Source organism: Quercus robur, chromosome 7 (genome assembly GCF_932294415.1).
Source record: "Quercus robur chromosome 7, dhQueRobu3.1, whole genome shotgun sequence".
NCBI classification, from domain to species: domain Eukaryota; kingdom Viridiplantae; phylum Streptophyta; class Magnoliopsida; order Fagales; family Fagaceae; genus Quercus; species Quercus robur.
Window position 1 is genome coordinate 33,947,341 of NC_065540.1, and position 13,735 is coordinate 33,961,075.

The following is a 13,735-nucleotide window of genomic DNA, read 5'->3' on the forward strand; positions in this document are numbered from 1 at the left end:
ACCTGCCAAAGTACAACTTCTTTATTATGTATGCACTAAGCAATCCAACCTGCAAGTAAAAGATACAAAATGTCAATAAAAGATATAATTCCCCATGCCTAATAAAATAACAAAAAAAGAAAATAAAACTACACTAAAACTAAAACTGCGTGGCTGCATCTCATACAACATCACTTTGGTCCCAAAAAAAAAAACTGCGTTCCAGAAGAATCTGAGGCTTAAGTAATTGGATCTCAATTACTACCATTGAATCTTTCCAATGAGAAAAGCCAAGTGACAAAAGCATAAACAGCATAAAAAGTACCCCATCTGATTCAATAGCTCACACATGCATGGCTCAAAGTTCATTCATAAATTAAAAATAATACATAAACAAAAGAGAACCTCACACACAATTCATATAGCATATTTAAAAAAAAAAAAAAAAAAAAATCAAACACTAAGAATATGATTTTCCAAACTCCCTATTGAAAAACAAAACTAAAACTAAAATTAAAATTTAAAAAAAAAAAACAAAAACAAAAACAAAAAAAAAAAAAAACCAAACCTTGAATCGCAAAGAAAACAAGACAAGAATGTGGAAAAGTGACAGACCAATCTCGGAACGAAGAGCGAAATCTCGAGCGAGTAAGCACGAAGTCTGAGAAACCTGGAATCGCTGGACTCATCAATTCGAAGGAAGGCGAACGGTCGCCGGTTCGAAGGAAGGCAAATGGTCGCCGGGAATGCGAAGGGTCGCCGGTTCGAAGGAAGGCGAAGGGTCGCCGATTCAAAGGAAGGCGAACGGTCGCCGGTTCGAAGGAAGGCGAACGGTCGCCGGGAATGCAAACGGTCGCCGATTCGAAGGAAGGCGAACGGTCACCGGGAATGCGAAGGGTCGCCGGTTCGAAGGAAGTCGAAGGGTCGCCGGGAAGTCGAAGGGTCGCCAGTGCAATTTGGAGTGGGTATTAGTGTGTTTATTTGCAACGGCAAGATGAAGCGTCACCGTTGAGCTTAATCGGCGACGGTTGGCTCTTAACAGAGCTTCATCGGCGACGGCTGAGCTCAACGGCGACAGTGGTTTGGGTTTTTTTGGAGTGGCTCTTTGTTTTTTTTTTTTTTTTACCGAAATGGCTCTTGAAATGGCTCTTTGGTTGTCTGAGAGTTTGGGTCTTGAAATGTTTGTGGGTATTGAAATGTGGCTTTTATGTCTTTAGTGAGGAATTCCAGTTTCGTCACTAAAGATTGGGCTTTGTTAAGATTTTTAGAGACGAAATTTATATTTCGTCACTAAAAACATATAAGTGTAAAACTATTATTATTTTTAGTGACGAATATTTTTCGCCACTAATCCTTTCTTATAGTGACGAAAATCCTTTCGTCACTAATACTATCCATAGTAATACCTACAGTGACGAAATATTTCGTCACTAAAAATTTCAACTTTTAGCGACGAAATATTTCGTCACTATAAATTAATTAAATTCGCGCCAAAATTTCCCTCCACTAGTGCCCATTTTTCAGATCACAATAGTGACGAAATTTATTTTTCGTCACTAAATGTTATAATTTTTTTTATTATTAGTGACGAAATTCATATTTCGTCGCTAAAGCTGTATTTTTAGCGACGAAAAATATTTCCTCACTAATTTTCGTCACTAAAAATACATTTTGTTGTAGTGTATGTCATCAAGTTTTGTGAGAGGTCATATATGCATACTTCTATAATTGAGATGGATCACATGATCTAGTGCTAATTGTGTATGCCTTGGTTGAATTGATCATTGAAGCTTCACATTAGACTAAGGACTATCTCATTGTTGATATCCACACACAACACACAAGTTTATGTTCAATAAATGCCATATTCATTTCTGTGATTGTACATGATGAAATGTGTTTTCACATGCTCAATCTTTGTTGATTCAATCACAAAAAGATTTTTAAGTGTTTTAGGTGTTTTTGGAAAGTATTTTGTTCTTCAAAACACTGAAATTTTCAAAAAACATTTTTGCCCTATTTTGGCAACTCAGTCGCGCGTAAGTCAAGTTGCATGCCACAGTCACGAGCTCGCGGGTCAATTTTGGCGACTTGTTCACGAGTGGAAGGTCCAGTCACGAGGGATACACAAAGATTTTCGCGACTTAGCTCGCGACTCACTCGCGAGTGAAACTTCCAGTCGCGAAAAACACTTAGAAAATTTTTCAAAACTTTTGTCTTGAAGTGTTTTGGTGGGTGGATCTAGCGACTATCTGGCGACTTACCTCAGCCGCGAAAAACGCGTATTTTGCACAGTGAGGGCAGTTTTTAAAATCTTTTTCAGTTTTCCCTCGAACTTTTTGTGACTGTTCATCTTCTCTCTCAACTGTCTCCTTCCCAAATGCTCCGTGTAACCCATTTTGAACTCCATTGTTGCTTCTTTTCAACTCAAAATCTTCAAGTAACAGGTATGGGTTTTCTTTCTCAAACTCTGTTTTTCTTGATTTTATGTTTTTCCCTCTTAAATATTCGCATTTTTGTCTGATTTGAGTTGGGTTTTTGTTTCGGCTATTGCTCTTTGTCCGTGCTTAGCTAGTGGAGGCTATTGATTTATTTTGAACTTGTTTAAGTTGTTGGTTTTGGTCTTCATCATGTGCTTAGCTAGGGTTTGTTATCTGTCGTTTACCCATCCTGTCTGATCTTATTTTGATGTGTTGATTCAAAATGTTCTTGTTTTGTTTGTTGGGTTTACTGTGTTGACTATGTGCCTGTTCATCTAGTGTGTGCATTTGTCTTATGTTCTCTGGGTCATTTCATACTCATCAAAATGTATGTCTCATTGACATATATTTGTCTTTTGGGTGATTTCAATCTCTGCTGCTTTAATACTCTCCTGCATAATGCTAGTTGTTCTTGAGTATCTACCTTTAGGTTCATTCATCTGTGTGGTTGATTTAAGTTATGAGGCTTGTCCTTTTATGTTTGTCTTTGTTACTAACAAAGTATTGATTTGTTCTACACATGTATTGTACTATGTTGTTGTGGCCTTTTCTAATTGTTCACAAATGGCTCCTTCATCCCCAAAGAAGAAAACTCCTACAAAGAAAGAAAATAAGAGAATGAAAATGGACCCTAACCTGTTCAGGTCTGTTTCCCATTTTGAAAGATACAAGGATTTCTTCTTAAAGGCAGGAATCATTCAAGAATGGTTTGTGGATTTGGAGGATTTGAGAGACACTTTTATTCCTAGCTGTTTTGAAGGGAGAGGATAGGAAAAGCTTCTATGTGATCTCCCAGTTGTGTGTGAACCCCTGATTAGGGAGTTTTATTCCAATGCTATGATAAGGGAAGATGAACTAAGCTGCTGGGTTAGAGGTAAAGAATTCACTTTAGATGCACATGACATTGATGATGTGCTAGGTCTTGAGGGGTTAGAAGATCAAGAGTTTGTCAACTACAAGGATAGGATTCTCTCTATTGAAACTATACAACAGAGGATAGGTGGACAAAGAGAAGGGAAGTGCCTAAATACCACAACTTTTCCAATGGACATGAGGTGTCTCACTATTATAATGATGTTCAACCTATATCCCATAAGGAAGTTGACTACAATTAACAGTGTAAGAGCAATTTTTCTGATGGAGCTCAAGGAAAAAAAATTCATTGACATCAGTTCCCACATATTTGACACTATTGTGGATGAGACTAGAACCACTTCTAGGCCTAAATTGATCTTCCCTAGTCTGCTCATGAGGATCTTTAGAAAGAAGGGTGTTACAATCCCTCGAGACATCAGTCCCATGTCCACACCTTCTGCAATTAACAAGCTAACCTTCAAAAGGATAAGTGTTCGGCTTCCAGGTGAAGAAGATGAAGGTGATGAAAGAGAGGGTGTCCCAACGAAGACTGAGGCAGAGGCAGCAGGCCAGGCATCAACCTCAACACCCAGGAGGAGTGGCAAAAGGACTAGAGCATCAACTTCTTCAGATACACCTCCAGATGCATTTTAGATCATTCTGGAATGACTTGATGGAATCAGAGGGGTCCAGACCGAGCACTCTGAGAGGATAGCAGCCATGCAAGACCAAATTGATATTTTGTCAGCAAAATTTGATAGCTTCACCACCCAGCATGGACAGTGACCCTTTGGTCATTCCGGTCAAAAAGGGGGAAATTGTAAGGTTGATATATAAAGTTTTTGTTGAGAAGCAGAGAAGCAACTCTTAAGGGGGAGTAATATGTTGAAGGGGAGCAGTCAAAAACTGTGTCCATCTTGTTATCTTTGTTTATATTTTTGGATATTTATTGTTGCTATAGGTTTGATACACTGTGGTTTCAGTGTATGTTGTGTTTCTAACTCTTAACACATGGATGGTTTTGAAACTTGGTTTACTCTTTATATATATATATATATATATATATATTGTTGATGTTATTCAGTATATATTGTGTTTTGTACCCATGTTGCTTCTGTAAACTTTTAGGGTTATGTTTTATGCATTTCTTGTAGGCTTTATGGTTTGTACCATGCTTCATGCAGCCTCTATGTTTTTGTTAAATCAGTACTTCTATCCAAATGTCATGCATTTTCTGGTTAAGTACTGTCACTCTTGTGCCCTTGTAGGATTGTTCCTAGATGCATATACTTAGTGTATTATGCATTGGTTGAGTGTTGGGCATACAAGTAACTTGCATTGTTCTTGTTTGCTTGTATGTTCAAGTGTTCATTCCAAGTGTGAATGAGCATTGTGATCACTACCTTGTAGTGATTACTTGTTTGATCAAGCCATGGTTTGTTTCTTATCTTCATCCTTGCTTGATCACCTTATGCCTGTTTCATATGCATTTCATGTTTTCTGCATACAATGATCATGGTATATTATTGTGTTTCAGGAGATTCATGCTTATACGATTCAAGTGCCTCACAATTTCTAGAATTCGGTGTGAGTGAGTTTTGCTCAACTGTTCCCAACTCACATGTTAAGTCTAGAGTCTGTTTTAGGGTTTTGTCACGGAATAGCCAAAGGGGGAGATTGTAAGGTTGAATTTAATCAACCATCTTGTTGGCTTTATTCCGTGCCAAATTTGGTTGTAATTCAGCAATTAGTAACCTTGTATTTAGGTGGGTTTGTTGTAAGGGTAGTGAGTGAGATAGAGTGATTGAATGCTCAAGAATGTGCAAGAAAACAGAGTCTCGCGGCTGGATCTCGCGGGTGACTCGCGACTGCAAGCCACCAGAAGCAGCACACGTGCCAAGCATGCCAGAAGTTGAAGCGTCATGCTAGCCAGAGCACTACATGACAAAATAGGACAACTGGCCGTTCTGTTATTGCGCGGCTAGATCTCACGACTCAGTCAAGCCGCGAGTCCAAGCCACGAGCCACCCCTGTTTTGAAAAACCTGACGTTTCACATTCTTTTCTCACCCCAGTATAAATACCCCTTATACCCACAAAAGAAGAGGGCTTCCAGAAAGAATTTTGAGAGAGAAACCCTAGAGTAAAACAAGATTGATTCATCTACAATCTTTACATAAGAATCTCTTCAAATTCCTCAACTCTCTTCCTCTCCATTGTTAAACCCTTGAGAGGCATTCTACCAAAACCTGTTCTCACCATATCCATTACTGTGAGAGGGCTGTTTGGTGTTCTGGGAAGCAGTTAGGAAGGAACCAATCTACATTAGTTGATGCTATGGTCAAGTAGCGGAATCCAGGAAGCTAGAAAAGAAATAGGTTCGATGCAACCTCGTTGGAGCAAGAAGCTTGGAGGGCTTAGGTGCACTGGGTAGATTAGGCTTGGAGGGTCTATTGATGTCCATGTATCCCAACTACATTTTCTAGTGGATTGTTTACCGCTTGGAGGGCGGCGGAGAGGTTTTACGCCGAGGGCTTCGATTTCCTCTTCGATAACACATCGCGTGTTGTCCTTGTGTGTGCATCTTCCTTCCCTTTTATCTTTGCCTTTTATTATCTGCTGTAGGTTGTGATTTTAAATTGGCTTAGATTGTTTTCCAATTCTGTTTTATAGCTTTTGTTCATTTTCCGCACACTAGTTGTTTGACATAAAGCTTGAATTGGTTAATTTGTAATTTGAGGGTCTAAACGTTCAAGGGTGTTTTTACACTAATTGAACATTCAGAAACATAAAGATCTTTAGGAGATTAGTAGTTGATGGACATTCATGGAGATTGGCGAAGGGCAGAGCTTGTGTTGGCTAATGCAGTGACAACAAAGACCATTTGGAGGAGTCGATACGGTAGAAGAAAAGCGGTGATGATAGCGACAGCAGCTGCAGCCACAATGGTTGGGAGAATGGTAGGAGAGGAAGATGAAGTGTCATAGGAAGATATTGGAGAGTTTAAGATTTTTTTAGCAAAATAATTAAAAAAAAATGACTCACATGCAACTCATAATTTTGTAAAAGCACTTGTAAACTGTAAAAGATGTACCGGTTGTAAATAATTTTGTAATCTTTTTTATTAAAAATGCCACGTCATTAAAAAAATGACATCAAAGAACTAGTACCATTCATTTTTTAAACTTGTGGGATTAATAGCGCTCGCTTAAAACTTGAGGGACCGATTATGCTTACAAGGTAAATTTTAGGAACCAATAATGTAGTTTCACTAAAAAAATTTCAAAAAATACTTTCTAAACCAATGCATTAGAGTATCTATTAATTTTTTCCATAGGGCAAGACTTAGATACAGTACTTAGGTACTGTTCCTTAGGTTACCCTCTTAAGATTCTGCCATGTAACTACTTAACTAAAAAATACACTTCTATCTTATGAGAGTAACTAAAAAATACACTTCTATCTCATGAGAAAAAAGCCACATGATAGAATTTTAAGAAAAAAACCTAAAAAACAACACTTATGTGGCGTTTGGTACAGAGGAATCCACATTCCTAGGAATGTGATTTCTTACAATCTAGATGCCTAGGAATATAGCTATTTCTATGTTTGGTTTCATTAGGAATCTCTTAAGATTCCTAGGAATGTGAAATAATAATATTTGGTTTATTCCTAAAATCTTAAATGAATTATTTATTTTTCTCATTCTATCCTTAGATTTGAATGTGAACTATCAAGTCTTTTAAAAAAAAAATTCCTCTAAATAAATAATGAAAAAAAATATATAAATTATTAATTATGACAAATTCATTAAAATTGTAGTCTAACATTTTAAAATGACAAGTACAATACAAAAATAACTATTTAAATTCTCAAATTTTTTATTCTTAATAATAATTTATAAAAGAGCTTAATCCATAACAAAACAACTTGACAACGTTTCGGTTTATAAGACAAGAGGAAAGATATTGATAATTTGTTTATATTTTATTTTAATTGCTTAAATGATAAGGAAAAAGAGTTAAAATTATCAATTTATAAAAAATACAATTTCCTTTAAACTTGAGAATCTGGATACCCACCTGTTTTAAAGGGAATCCACATTCCTACTGATAGGGGTTTAAAGGGGAATCCAGATTCCCCTAACATTTGATTTCCTAGCGTAATTTGCAACTAAATATAGGAATTTTTAAACATTCTTGAAAATCCTAAAATATTACCATGTACAAAACGCCATGTTAAGATGTGTATTTGGCAAAAATTAAAAAGCCAACTTATTTTACTATTTATTTATTTTTGCTATTATTCATGATCCCCACTACACTTTTTGGTACTATTCATGAGTCTCACAGTAATATTTCAACTAACTTTTACCTTTATCTATAGTACTTACAGAAAAAAAAAAAAAAAAAAAAAAAAAAAAAAAAAAAAAAAAAAAGTTTTATCAAAATAAGTGAATCCCAAACAGACCAAGGGTGTGTTTGGATATTACTTATTTTACTGAAAACTGAAAATACTGTAGTAAAATAATTTTTAAATAAATAAATAGTACCGTAGATCAATTTTTAATAAAAAAATTTTTGAAAAAAGAAATTAATAAGTCGCGTAAACTGTGTACTAACTGAAAACAATACACAGCCACAAAACGCGCATACTAAAAAGAAAGAAAGAAGAACACGCACGCAAGTCGCTGCTTTTCATGAGTATAACCTAACGGGTACCAAGTGTCCATAATTTTTGACATTTTCCGTATACTTGACATTGTCAGTATCACTAGGCATGCTAACGGAAGAGGTCATAAAGTTTCACGATCATAGAAACATTGTGGCCAGAGTTTGATAGGATCTTTGTTCTTTCAAAAACACAGAGTAAAGCTTCTCTCTCTCTCTCTCTCTCTCTCTTTTGATATTGCTCACGAAAGATTTGTAAGACAGATCTTGATAATAATAAATAAAAAAAACCCCAGTTCTTTTCCTTAACGATTACATCTTTCTTCGCATGACAGTAGTCTCTCATTCCCTCTAAGGTTGGAACATTTGCACGGCACTTGAAGTCAACTTCGGTTCACTCTCTCTAAAGGCAGCAATCTATATATAAGGCCAAGGTATGCTATCTATTGTCTCTCTTCTTTTAGTTTACAAGTTACAATGTTGCACTGCTATATCTCTGAAGTTCAAGTGAACGTTTGAACTCACTGTACTGCTCTAAGTTGTAAGGATTCAATCAGAGCACAATACCTTGCTTAGTTGAAGAATATATAATAGTAGTATCTATATATATGGTAGCTAAACAATCAAGATTGATTATTGAAAAAACACTGCAGCTACCACATTAAGATTGATTTTAGAACAAGACCCCCTTTTTAATTCTGCATCTTTTTTTTATGAATCTTTTTAATTCCACATCTTAATCATACTATATTTATGTCATTTAAGTTGTTTAATTTAGTGAATATTATTCCTTTGCCTATTGTCCATCCTCATTTACTTACAAATAAGGTAGGAAAAGCTGTACTTAGCTTATTAAGATTCTAATAAAAAAATATTATAAAAAATAAAAATAAAAATAAATAAATAAAAGCTTATTAAGGTGGCTACACCTACACACACAGTTTTCTCTTATTTTCTAAGCCGTACAGTGGTTGATTTTTTTTTTTTTTTTTTTTTTTGGATGAATAATACAGTGGTTGATTTTAATGTTCTGGCTTCTGGCCTAGTAGAAACTAGAAAGTATAGGTCAACAAAAAAATATATATATTCTTTTTCTTTATTCAATTTGTAACTACCAATCATAGAGACCCAGGGCTGGTAGTTGAGAGTCTTGAGACTTGATTAGACTTCGATTTCTTTTTCCTTTGGGTAATGAACCACATCCACGTTTCATTTCACTTTATTTATTTCATTACATCCTTTTGGTTTGATATAACTTAATTTTTATATTTTATTTTGTTTAGAAAATAAATTGTAAAAAGTCAAAAAAGTACAATTGATTTTTTTTTAGGAAGAGAGTACAATTGAATTTGAAAAAAAAAAAATATATATATATATATATGATTTTAAAACATGCATAAACAAATACCAAATTAAGCGCATAATATTTTTTTTTTTTGAAAGAAGCGCATAAATAATTTATATTTCCTTTTTGTATTCCAAAATTTTAAACTTATAATTTCAACCTAAAAATTTTAAAACACATAGATTTCATTGTAATTTCCATCAATTATTCAAAAAAGAAAAAAATTTATGAACACAACAAAATCTCATAACATTTTTACAACGCCCTTATTTTGAATTATATATAGTAAGTTCAACTGTTCAAGTATGTATATGTATGTATGTATATTTTTTTTTTTTTTTTGAAAGAAGCACATAAATAATTTATATTCCCTTTTTGTATTCCAAAATTTTAAACTTATAATTTCAACCTAAAAATTTTAAAACACATAGATTTCATTGTAATATCCATCAATTATTCAAAAAAGAAAAAAATTTATGGACACAACAAAATCTCATAACATTTTTACAACGCCCTTATTTTGAATTATATATGGTAAGTCCAAGTATTTATATGTATATCATTATATGTATGTATGTGTGTGTATATATATATATATATATATTTTTTTTTTTTTTTGAAAGAAGCACATAAATAATTTATATTCCCTTTTTGTATTCCAAAATTTTAAACTTATAATCTCACCTTAGAATTTTAAAACACATAGATTTTGATAAGGATAAAAAGAGTCTAGCCTCAGACTGACGGTTCTGCGCAACCTTCCATACATAAGCAGACGGAGCCCTAGCAGACGGTCTCCAAGTGTGACGGTCTTAATTGTTGACGCCCTAAAAACTGAAAGAAATGAATTAATGCTGACGGACCAGGTAATATGACTTGTTCCCCACGCTACGAGTAAGGGATTGGCTTGTTTTCCACGTTATAGAATATTCAAGAAACCCCTATAAGGAAAGGATCCCGAAAAATACGCCCAAAAGGACTCCTATAAGGAAAAGACTTCTACTCCAAGGGAAAAGGGGATGACCCTTGCTACTATAAAAACCTTAACACCCTCATGATCCGAGGTACGCGTAATTTTACCCTCTCTAGCACTCTAGAGCAGTGAGAATAGTTCTAACTTGACCTTCGGAGGGTGTTTGGCCGGTACCACACCGGTGCTCTCTGCTAGGTTATTCCTTTTCGTTGTGCAGGTGCCATTTGCGATCGAGTGAGGAGCGTGCGACTCATTGGTGGTATTGTTTTCGGTACCATCAGTTGGCGCCATCTGTGGGAAGCGCTTTAGCACGTTCTCGCTTTCAAGACAAGAGAGTTACATGGTACTCACTCGCTCAATGGCGACCAACAACGACATTCAAGAAGAAGAAACTCCTACAACCGCGCTTGAAAGACAGGTGAGGACGCTCGCCGCCGCCGTGGAGCGCCTCACAAAGCAAAATCACGACCTAGAAGAGCAACTGAGACAGAAGAATGCAGCTCCCAACAACCAAGGAGCAGAGCAAGAAGGAACCAGCGCTGACAGGAGAAACCAAGAAGGACCCCAGGCCAGCAACGCCCCGAGCAAACCTGAACGACAGAACACGAGCATCCCCTCCCTCGCGGAAACCACTCCGCCCCTCGTTCTCGCGGAGATGCAAGCCATGAAGGAACAAATGGAGGTTATGATGAATGCTCTCAAGGGACGAGTATCGAGCGACCTTGACGACCTTGTCAACCGAACGGACTCACCGTTCACCACTACCGTCAACTCCTACCCGTTGCCAAGTAAGTTCCGCATGCCGCAGATAGACAGTTATGACGGGGTCAAGGACCCACTGGACCACCTGGAGACCTTCAAAACCCTAATGCACCTTCAAGGAGTAGCGGACGCCATCATGTGTAGGGCCTTCCCTACAACGCTAAAGGGCGCAGCAAGAATTTGGTTCAGTCGACTGGCCCCAAACTCCATCAGCACCTTCAAAGAACTCAGCGCTCAGTTTACCGCACACTTTATTGGAGGCCATCGGTACAAGAAGTCTACGGCTTGCTTGATGAGTATGAAGCAGCGAGAAGACGAAACTCTAAGAGCCTACATCTCCTGCTTCAATAAAGAGGCGCTCTCGATCGACGAAGCTGACGACAAGATACTTGTCGCGGCATTTACAAATGGTTTGAAGAAGGGCAAGTTTTTGTTTTCCATATACAAAAACGACCCAAAAACCATGTCAGAAGTGCTTTATCGTGCCACAAAATATATGAACGCTGAAGATGCACTCTTAGCTCGGGAAGAGAGGCCTAGAAAAAGAGAACGGCAGGAAGACAGTCGGCAAGACCAAAGCCGAAAGAAGGCAAGAACCGCGGACCGAAGGGACGAAAGACGCCCTAAGCCCCTGGGGGGAAGGTTCACGAGCTTCACTCCGCTAACAGCCCCGATAGATCAAGTCCTTATGCAGATCAAGGACGAGGAATCACTGACGTTCCCAGGAAAGCTGAAGAGTGACCCCAACAAACGTTCCCGAGATAAGTACTGCCGATTCCACCGCGACCACGGCCACGACACAGCTGATTGCTATGACCTCAAGCAGCAGATTGAAGCCCTTATTAGACAAGGAAAGCTGCAGAGATTCGTTAGCAAGGAGAGAGCGGATCCCCCCGCTCAAGACCAGCACCCCCGACGGGACAATGAGCGACCAAGGCCCCCAATTGGGGATATAAGGATGATCGTAGAAGGGATGACCGCCGCCGGGTCATCCAAGAAGGCCCGTAAGACCTATCTTCGGATGATACAGAATGTTCAACTGACGGGAGCCGTGCCGAAGATAACAAGAAGAGAAGGTCCCGTAATCGGATTCTCAGAAGAAGACGCACGACGCCTTCACCATCCACATGACGACGCACTCGTCATCAGCTTGCGTGTAGGAGATTACAATATGCACCGGGTGCTCGTCGACAATGGCAGTTCAGCAGATATCTTATACTACACCGCGTTCCAGCAGATGAGGATCGACAGGGGGCGACTGATCCCAACAAATGCCCCGCTCGTCGGCTTCGGCGGGAGCCGAGTATTCCCACTGGGCGCAGTCACCTTATCCGTAATTGTGGGTGATTACCCCCAACAAATAGCCAGGGACGTGACATTCTTGGTTGTTGATTGCTCATCAGCCTACAACGCTATCCTCGGGCGACCCATGCTCAACTCATGGAAGGCAGTAACCTCCACCTACCACCTGATGATTAAGTTCCCAACTGACTACGGAGTAGGGGAGTTGCGCGGGAGTCAGATGGCCGTGCGCGAATGTTACATAGCCATGGTGGAAATGGAGGATCAGGTTCAGACTTTAAGTATAGAAGAGCACCGGACGGTAACGGAGCCGGTTGAGAAGCTAGAAGAAATACCCCTTGACAGTTCTGATCCTGGCCGAACGACCAAAATTGGAACACTCGCTAACCCCACGACCCGTCAAGAGCTCATAACATTCCTTAGGCAAAATCAAGACGTATTCGCATAGGGTCATGAAGATATGCCAGGAATAGATCCTTCAATCATGGTGCATAAGCTGAATGTGTCGCCCGCCTTTTTACCCGTCAGACAAAAGAAGAGGGTGTTTGCCCCGGAGCGAGACCGAGCCATAGCAGAGGAAGTCAGAAAGCTACGGGAAGCAAGCTTCATCAGGGAAGTGTACTATCCCGACTGGTTAGCAAATGTAGTAATGGTGAAGAAAGCGAGCGGGAAATGGCGGATGTGTGTGGACTTCACCGACCTTAACAAAGCTTGCCCCAAGGATAGCTACCCCCTACCCAGGGTCGATGTCCTAGTAGACTCCACGGCCCGACACCAGTTGCTGAGCTTCATGGACGCTTTCTCGGGATACAACCAAATCCGAATGCACGAAGCCGACCAGGAGAAAACGTCGTTCGTAACCAGCCAAGGCCTATTCTGTTACAAGGTCATGCCCTTCGGCCTAAAGAACGCAGGCGCAACGTACCAAAGGCTCATGAACAAAATGTTCGCACAACAGATTGGGAGGAATGTCCAGGTCTACGTGGACGACATGCTAGTTAAGAGCCGGAGGAGGAAGATCATCTAGGAGATCTCAAAGAAACATTTGATACACTCCGCTCCTACAATATGAAGCTCAACCCAGGGAAGTGCGCCTTTGGAGTAACGGCAGGAAAATTCTTGGGATTCATGGTGTCTCAAAGGGGAATCGAGGCGAACCCGGATAAGATCCGAGCCATTGTGGAAATGACACCGCCAAGAAGTATAAAGGAGGTACAGAGCCTAAATGGAAAAATAACGGCACTTAACAGGTTCGTGTTGAGAGCAACGGACAAGTGTTTGCCCTTCTTCCGGACATTGAAAAAATCCTTTGAATGGACCAACGAATGCCAGCAAGCGTTCGAAGAATTGAAGATTTACCTCTCCTCTCC

At 38.8% G+C, this 13,735-nt stretch overlaps 1 protein-coding gene across 1 annotated transcript in view; it reads left to right on the forward strand.

The window, feature by feature from the left end:
• The first annotated feature begins 7,964 nt into the window (after positions 1-7,964).
• The window catches only part of LOC126693157 (protein DETOXIFICATION 24-like), a 38,962-nt gene continuing 33,191 nt past the window's right edge, over positions 7,965-13,735 (forward strand). The window contains exons 1-2 of the mRNA XM_050389040.1: positions 7,965-8,181; positions 8,319-8,417. The gene's annotated coding sequence lies outside the window, so the exon portion shown is untranslated. The remainder of the gene's footprint in view (positions 8,182-8,318; positions 8,418-13,735) is intronic.